General features: G+C 40.0%; 1 pseudogene across 1 annotated transcript; it reads right to left on the reverse strand.

The window, feature by feature from the left end:
* Positions 1 to 5421: 5421 nt before the first annotated feature.
* Positions 5422 to 5892, reverse strand: LOC307190925 (large ribosomal subunit protein uL23-like; annotated as a pseudogene). The gene has a single exon. The product of its transcript is annotated as a large ribosomal subunit protein uL23-like (transcript).
* Between the last annotated feature and the right edge of the window lie 3772 nt (positions 5893 to 9664).

Below are 9664 nucleotides of genomic sequence, written 5' to 3' on the forward strand. Positions count from 1 at the left end.
TCTAGAGCGCAGGCTCAGTAGTTGTGGCACACGGGCTTAGTTGCTCTGTGGCATGTGGGATCTTCCCGGATCAGGGCTCGAACCCATGTCCCCTACATTGGCAGGCAGATTCCCAACCATGGTGCCACCAGGGAAGCCCGGTATTATTATTTTTGATTACCACTTTCAAGTATGATGTGGCAAATCCCCCTCACCTGTATCTTAATGACATCCTGGGCAGATTCTATGACTTGACAACTAAAACTCAGTTCAGTCTGGTTTAAAATGTCAGTCTCGGGGGCTTCCCTGGTGGTGCAGTGGTTGAGAGTCCACCTGCCGATGCAGGGGACACGCGTTCGTGCCCCGGTCCGGGAAGATCCCACATGCCGCAGAGCGGCTGGGCCCGTGAGCCATGGCTGCTGAGCCTGCGAGTCTGGAGCCTGTGCTCCGCAACGGGAGAGGCCACAACAGTGAGAGGCCCGCGAACTGCAAAAAAAAAAAAGAAAAAAAAAAAAGAAAGAAACAACAAAACCTAAACTGTCAATCTCATGATTGGTTCGAAGCTCTCCACCTGCCCCAGTATAAGCTAGACTTACGGCAGAGGAGATCAGTGGACTTTTTTAAATCCTCCTCCCACTCTAGTGCCCTAGATGGCAGGTGGAGGCTGAGTCATACCCTGGGACACCTTGTCCCCTTCCCTGTTCTCAGGAAGGGGTCAGAGAGAAGGATGAGGCACTCAGAGGTCTTCTCATGTAGCTAGTTGCCTCTTGTTGGAGAGGCATCCCTGAAATTACTGCTCTGGTTCAGTTTTGTCCTGCTACTGCTGTGGCCTCTGATGGAGTGGTAGTCTCGACCCAAATGGGTTCACAATCTCTTTATGCACGTGTTCAGTTTTACCCCAGATACCTCTTTAGTGATAGATTACTGAAGCACAATTGGTGCTGGAGAGGAGACTGGAAATGATGTTTGATTTTGTTGTTGTTGTTATTGTTCTGACAAGCAGGGACAGTTCACAATCAGAACAAACTCTTATTTCCCACAGTGCCTGCTGAGTAACCTCCCAGGAAGGATGTGTTATAGAGCTAAGAGTGGCTGAAGCAGATCAGAGACCACAAGGCCAGATGCTGCCCAAAGGGCTTCTGGATTTCAAGTACTTTAAAAAGAGCAAGGGGCTTCTCTGGTGGCACAGTGGTTAACAATCTGCCTGCCAATGCAGGGGACACAGGTTCGATCCCTGGTCCGAGAAGATCCCACATGCCGCGGAGCAACTAAGCCCATGCGCCACAACTACTGAGCCTGCGCTCTAGAGCCCACGAACCACAACTACTGAAGCCCACTAGCCACAACTACTGAAGCCCGCGTGCCTAGAGCCCGTGCTCCACAACAAGAGAAGCCACCGCAATGAGAAGCCCGCGCACCGCAACGAAGAGTGGCCCCCGCTCGCCGCAGCTGGAGAGGGCCCGTGCGCAGCAACTAAGACCCAACGCAGCCAAAAATAATAAATAAATAACATAAATAAATTTATTTAAAAAAAATAGCAACAACCCAAAATGATATTTATTGGATATCTACTAAAGCTAGGCACTTAGTATACATTATCCATTCTATGTGATAAGGATTATTAGCTCCATTTTACAGACGAGGATAGTGAAGGTAAGAGGAATTAAATCAATTGCCATTATTTTGAGGGCCCTGTTTCTTACTTAATTTCTATAGTCAAAAAAAAAATCTAGTTAAGATTTCAGAGAGGCAATATAAACAAAAGTCATATTTTGGACATTTAGGAGATAGCTCTGATTGCTAATGTTAATTTTTTTCTGATGCAAATATATGCCTTTACTTTGTGTCAATTCACAAGAGCCATAAAATGTCAATTAAAAAAAATGTCCGTTTTTGCCATCCTTACAGTTTTTTTCACTACAGAGAACTAAACAAAAGAATGACCTTATTGTTGTTAAGTTCAACGGGGACTTTTTCTATCCTTTTAAAATGTGTCTTCTGTATTCATGTGTATCTCTTCACCTTAATTGAACGAACTTTTTCATTACTAATTTACATATTTCATTGAATAACAGCGTGTTTTAGGGTGACTCTTCCAAGAGCTATTGAGGAAAATATGTGTAATGGTTAATCTATGATTTGCTAATGACTTTTGATTTCCTTTGATCTCCGATCCAAGTGGTAAAATGCACTGTGTGTGATAGACTCACACCTGGTACAGAAACCAGTGCTAAGGGCATAATTAGAAGTTGACAATGGATGTGATAATCCCAATTCATTTTTCTTTTTGGCAAGACAGTAATTGGCTGGAAATTTAAAATTCTCTTTTTAAATCCTTAAACAAATCACTCCTCCGAAGTTTTACGCTTAACCACTACCATCTATCAGCCACCACCTATTCAATTATAAATATGTACAAAAAGCCTGTTGTATACCAGGAACTATTCAAGGTGCTGGAGTACTGTGGTAACCAAGGCAGACAGGGCATTTGCTTTCATGGTGCTTAGGTCTCATCTAGGGAGACAGACAATAATCCAGTAAGTAAAATTTCAGATGCTGTATTGTGAGGAAAATAAGACTAAATGTCATGAGACAGAGTCATGGGAGGAGGGCAATATTAAATAGGATAGTCAGGAAGGACTGACATTTGACTGAAACCTGAATGATGAGGAGGCAGCTGCTCAAAGATTTGGAAAAGAGCCTCTCAAACCAAGGAACCAGCCGGTGCAGAGGCCTGAGGAAATGTGTGGCAACTTTTAAAGTTTTGGGTACTGAGAATGCAGGCCCTCTCTACAATGAACTCCCCGCCCCTGCCCCAGCTCCCCACCACACACACACTGATAAGAACCCAGCAGTAAGTACAGTGAGAGATTGGAATATTTTACTTAACTTCTGGACGGTGAAAGATCTGGTAAGGAAATAAGCAGAAGTCAAGAAGAAAACGAAGATGAATTGGAACCTGAAAGGCCTACTAAGATTTTTCTATCATTAAGGTGGATTCTAGGAAATTTAGTTTTGTTGATTTAGTTTTGTTGATTCAATAAAGTTACTGACTAGCAAGGAATCCACCCTAAGTCACTCTTCTTCTATGCTTAGTGCATCACTCTATTTATAACTAAATGTTTCCTGAAGTAAAATAGAAAACAGCCACTTTGTTCCCTGTATTTATGCTTCTCAACAGAGATCCCATAGTAGATTTTCTTACATTTGTGGTAAACTATTTTTAACCATGCATCAAGGCAATATAAATAGTTTTCATGTGATTATGTCTTTGGAAGTCTGGCACAAAATGTGATTTCACTTAGAGAGTGTGGTGTGACAGCTGTAAATCGTCACATTCCAGCTTAATGCTTCAATATTGTATTTTCAGTGTGACTGAATGGCTGGCTTTTTCCGGCTTTGACTGCCTTTTCTATAGAGAAGCTGGCACTCAGACAAATCCCCTGAGACACCCTCACAAAGAGATGCTGACAGATGTCTGTCTCTCAGAGGTTCTAACTGGGCAACATTCCATGCAGACATGCTGGGCATGAGCGTGGGTGTCTGTGTCTGTTGGCCTATGGGACAGTCTTCTCATTCTGTCTTGCCAGCAGCCAAAAGGCATGGAGAGCCCTTTGGGATGGGAGTTCTGCCCTGGGGCCAGCATGCTCAGGTAGAATGGCACTGAGCCAGTTTAACAGGGCAAGGAGTCTTATTCAAGAAAGCCAGAAGTAGTGCAGCAGGCTGGAGAATCAAACCTTTCTCCTCATTATATGGTTGGGTCATAGATAAGTGCTTAATAAATAATTGGTTCCTGTTCAGGCACTCTCCTCGATACGTGTGATATACAGATGCTTAACTCAAGGAACTCACCCTAACTTGTTCAGGGAAATAGCCTATAGCAGCCAACTCTTTTTTTAGCCACTCCACCCCAACTCCAAGACTGCTTACAACTCATTCAATGAATTTTCAAGTAGTTGTATCAAGTACTTTCTTCTATGCCAGGCATTGTGGTCTGCTTAAGATAAACAGAAATAAAAAGATTGTTCTAGGATTAATATTATATACACAAAAATGTTATAATGGTTATCTTGGGAGAGTAGAATTAGATGGAGATATGGACAAAGACTCAAATTTTACATTTTGAACTTTACTATTTGAACTTTTTGTAACATTTTTTTGGCAGTGATTATTTTTTGTAACTCAACTAAAATCTTCTGTTTGTGCCAGGCACCCTTCTGAGCTTTGAGAAGACAGCAGTGAATGAAGCAGAAAAAGTCCCCTGTCCTCAAGGAGCTTACATCCCAATTGGGGAGTAATACAAAACAAAAAACCTACACAAATGTGCTATTATAATATAATAAGTGATGACATGGCCCATGGAAAAAATAATTTTTAAAACTAAAAGTGTTCATTTTTAAAAGTTATTCTATTCTGACTTGTTCAGATAATCTTGACTTTAGAGACCAGGATTCTTTACTGGCCTGGGCAAATAGCAGCACTGAGAGAAACGGGCCAGAGGGCCAAGCCTCAAAGCCTTGAACCATTCGGACTCTTGCCAACACTCTCTCCATCCAGCACAAATGAAAAGGCAGTTTGAGATGCCTGCGTTCTTTTGGCACAAGAGTGATGTCAATCCAGAGAATTTGACCTGGCTGGTTGTTCTTGACTGGAGCCCAGCCCTTTTCTCACTCAGTTTGGGGCCAGAACTCACTGCTGTGCCAGTATATGAAGGTGCCAACCCTGCCTACCCCACATACATAGCCTGCTTCTTCTTTCCAGCTTTACCAGCTGGTTTCCATTGGCTTCTGGCCTGCCTTGTCTGACAGCTGCCTGAACATTGGGACTTAAAAATTAGTTCTAAATGCCTGAGTCCAGCCACCACATTCCAATCTATTTCTAGGACAACATCTTCTTTCTTTGGCTCCCTGAGAAACTACTCTTCTTTTTCTGTTTCTAAACTGTTTCCATTCCTAGTTCAGGCTGAGGTCTCCTCACCTGGAAGTGTAAAACTTAGGGGTTCCAGTTCCTGCTCATAGCCAAGGAGAAGATGCTGTTTTCACTAAATTCCTCTAGTCAAAGAAGAGGTAAGACTTGATATGATATTAAAGAAACACAATAAAAATTGTATGCATACTAACATTACGAACATTTAAAAAATCTTCTTTGTTTTTATTCCAATCATGAAGGTAACACAAGCCTGTTGCAAAAACTTTAGAAAATACGGTAAAAATAATTTATACTTTAATAAATTATTTTCATTTTTATCTATTCTTGTGCTCATATGTTTATTGCTGTTATTGGTTAAATATATTATTCATGCATTTGGGACAAAATTTCAAAAGTAAAATCTCACTGTTTCCCTGCCACCCAGTTCCTCTCCCTGAAGCGAACTGTTCATCACAGTATCCTCTTTTTCTTTAGTGAAAACTTTTATATTTAAAATTACCAACTGGACTCAGTTTAGATAACCCCAGTTTTGTTGGCAACTTCCAAAGCATCGTAATCAGGAGCCAGTTGAACATACGCTTCTTCTCTCCATCAGGCCCTATCAGGGTGCTCACCTTGGCCACGTCAATGTCATAGAGCTTCTTCACAGCCTGTCTGATCTGGTGCTTGTTGGCCTTGATATCCACAATGAACACCAGTATGTTGTTGTCTTCTGTTTTCTTCATGGCTGACTTGGTGGTGAGGGGGAACTTGGTGATGCCATAGTGGTCAAGTTTGTTTCTCCTAGGGGCACTCTTCTAAGGACATTTGGGCTGCCTTCTGAGCCACAGTGTTTTGGGCAGTTGGAAGGTGAGTGATGTCCGTATCTTTTTTCGTGGCTGTGGATGCCTTTCAGCACTGTGTTCTTGGCCTTCAAAGCCTTTGCTTTGGCTCAGCTTTGGGAGGGGCAGGGGCTTCCTTCTTCACTTTCAGCACCGTCTTTGTGAAAAGTCACAGTATTCTCTTATAATCCTTTTCATTTCTGTAAAATCTGTAGAAATGTCCTACTTCAATAAACCTTTCTCTGCTTCAAACTCTGATGTTTCAGTTTATTTGGCCTCACTGTGCATCGGGCACATGAACTTTGGTAACAATTTCTTTTCTGATTTTAATACTTTAATTTTTCTTGCTTTGTATCTTAGTCAATCTAGCTAAATATTTGTCAATTTTTTTTTAAGAAAAAGCTCTTGGTTTTATTGATTTTCTCTATTGTTTTTCCATTCTATATTGTATCTGTCTCCATTCCGTTCTTTATTACTCCCTTCCTACTGCTAGCTATTGTTTTAGTTTGCTCCTTTTTCAAGCTCCTTAAGGTGTAAAGTTACTTTATTGATTTACTTTGCCACTCTCTCTATTATGTCAATGAAAAATCAAATAACAATCAAGCTAAGAAGAAAGAAAAGAGAATATTATTCAAGACAAACTGAGGATTATAACCCGGGAAACAGATTCTCAGAAACTCTGAGAACTGCTCCATTGATCAGGAGTTAGAGATACAGTTTTATACATTTTTGAGATAAAGAATTAATGTACCATATTGAAAGGTTAGCATTGTGCACACAGTTCATCAGTTTTTTTGTTTTTAGTCAGTTATGCACGTACAGAACAAGCCCTTGGTCAATGTGACCCTTTGTATGAGATGAAAAAGAAATATTAATCATAGAATTACAATGCTGGCGTCTGAAGAAAGGGACCAGCTTTTTCTCAAAGTTTGATTTCATCCTCCTGCTTTGAGAAGGTCTGGGTAATGTATAATGTAGATGCACAGTGCACATTGGGAAAGGCCTACCATAAAGGGGTCATGTCATTTTTTTTTTCCTTTTTGTCTTAGTTTGATTGTCCAGCCATAGAAAATTTAAGATTTTTCCTCACCAACTATATATGTAGATATTATTATTTACTATTTTATTTAAAAATTATCGTACACTAACACAACGTTGTAAAGCAACTATATTCCAATAAAAATTAATTAAAAAATAAAAATTATTATACAGTATAACTGATTCTTTACAGTATTGTTCTATGAATATTAGCAAATATACACATGTGCATAACCAATATCACAATCAGAATACAGAACAACTACTTGTTCTGTTAATTACTAAGATAAGTGGTAAAATCTCCGACTATAACTGTGACTTGTGTATTTATTTCTTTCAGAATTGTTGCCAGTAGTACAAAGAATTTTTTTCTTGAATCATTTGAGTGGGATATAAAGTTACTCTTTTTCATTTTGTAATTAATCAATATTTTATGATAGATATTTCAAAACTATGTAAATATTCTATTTTCATCAAACTTTAAATTTATTCATTGATTTTTTTATCAACATAAATTCATGATTTCATATTTTATCCAATGAGTTATAGTCTGTTAATATCATTATTTATTTTGGGACCGCCCTGGTGGCACAGTGGTTAAGACTCCACGCTCCCAATGCAAGGGGCCCGGGTTCCATCCCTGGTCAGGGAAATAGATCCCACATGCATACCACAACTAAGAGTTCGCATGCCACACTAAAGAGCCTGAGTGCCGCAACTAAGGAGACCACCTGCTGCAACTAAGACCCAGCGCAACCAAAATAAATAAATGAATAAATATTTTAAAAAATATATCATTATTTATTTTGCAACTCAAGCTATACCCAATTTGGCCACTGGAGCCTCTTCAAGCTGGCTCTTGTCCTTTTGATATGTCCCTGTCATTCTTTGAGCACTTCCTTGTTTCTTGTACAAGATGCTCCAGACTCATCTTGTATTTTTCCTTGCCTGTAACTAACCCTGTAATTAGCCATTTCTCCAACAACTGAAAAATATTACTTAGAACCAAGATCTTAACACTAAGTATATTCATTGTCCTTGAGGTGTCACTGCTCCAGGCCCATTTGGTAGACACACTCAATTACATTTATATTCATTCTTACTTCCATCTATCTATTGAAAACCATGAGTTCAGACTGATACCTCCAATTTCAATATCCCCAACATCACAAGTTTCAGTCTACTTTTCTCCCTTCACATGTTTTTAACTCTAATGATGGTAAGAAAATCCAGGCCACTATTATCGTAATATTGTTACTTATTTTTTATCAATGTACCAGTTTGTAACCAATCTCTTATTGCTGCACCCTTCTCTCTCCTGTGTAGATGCCCACCTTATCCCATTTGACTCCAACACCTTGAACCAGGTTGCCCTAGATGGATGCATTTTTCACCCAGTTTTGACTCTGACTCCCAGTACCAGGCTAGTACCATCACAGCCCCCTGCATGGACACTCTCCTCAACATTCTTTGGCTTTGAAAACCTGCTTTGAGCTGCCCCTCCTCAAGGATACCCTTGTCACCTGATGTGCAGAAGAGTTAATATAGAAGGCCTGAGACTGCTATTGCTAGAAGGGATTGTGTACAAGTTTGGTCCTTGGCTGGCACCTGGTACCTTGGATTTCAAGAGGGTTCCCACCTTCCCCATACTGATAAGAATGGTTCACTGTGCCCAAACTTTTTGTATAAATAATGTGGTTTATCCTGAACAACTTGCTTTCCTTGTGGGAATCTGGAATTTTTGTACATACAGGCATGGAGTACCTTTGTGACCAACTTTTGATAAAAACCTTGGGTTCTGAATCTTATGAGCTTCCTGATAGATAACATTTCACACATGTTGTCACTGTTTGTTGCTGGAGGAACTAAGCATGTTCCCTGTGATTCCACTGAGAGAGAACTCTTAGAAGTTTGTGCCTGGTTTCCTTTGAACTTTGCCCCATATGCCTTTCTCTTTGCTGATTTTGGTTTGCATCATTTTGCTGTAATAAATCATAGCCATGAGTATGACTGTGTGCTAAGTCCTGCTAGTTAATCATTGAACTTGGGGGTGGTCTTGGGACCTCTGACACACCTGGCTTGGGCTCTGAAACTCCACACTGGGCTGCTTCTCTATAAGGACACCCTCCCCACTCTGCTTGGGTTTTAAACCCCTATGCTGACCGAGTCTCCTCGTTCTGTCCAGGCTCTGACACCCTACACTAGCCCACCCCATTTCAGGGACAATGTCCTCACACTACCTGTTTCCAGTTTTTAGCTATCGTGACTAAAACTGCTGTGAATATTTGTGTATAAGTCTTTTTCTGGACATGGACATGCATTTTAAACTATACTTAAGAGTGACACTGCTGGGTCATAAAATAGGTGTTTGTTTAGCTTTATAAGAAACTGCCAAAACTTTTCCCAAAGTGGTTGTACAATTTAATACTCCCACCAGTGATATATGATTACCAATTATTCTGTAAAAACTATATAATGAAGAAAAAAGTCTTTTATAGTTACCCATCTATTTTTGGCACTCTTCATTCCTCTGTAGGTCTGCATTTCCTTCTGCCATAATTTTCCTTCAACATTTCTTGTATTTTAAGTCTGCTGATGACAAATTTCTCAGTTTTTGTTTAACTGAAATATCCTTCTTTCACCTTTGTATTTGAAGCTATTTCTGCTGGATTTAAAATTCTCAGTCCACAGTTTTGATTTTATTTTCTTTAAGCACTTTAAGGAAGTTGTTCCATTTTCTTCTTATTTGCATTATTTTTCTATAAGAAGTTTGCATTCATTCTTTTTCTGTTCCCCTGAACGAAATGTGTTTTTTCTCCAAAACCCCTCTGGCTGTTCCAAAGATTTTCTGTTCATCTCTGGCTGTCAGTATCATCATGACAGGTCTAAGTGTGTTT

Source organism: Stenella coeruleoalba, assembly GCF_951394435.1.
Source record: "Stenella coeruleoalba genome assembly, chromosome: 8".
NCBI classification, from domain to species: Eukaryota; Metazoa; Chordata; class Mammalia; order Artiodactyla; family Delphinidae; genus Stenella; species Stenella coeruleoalba.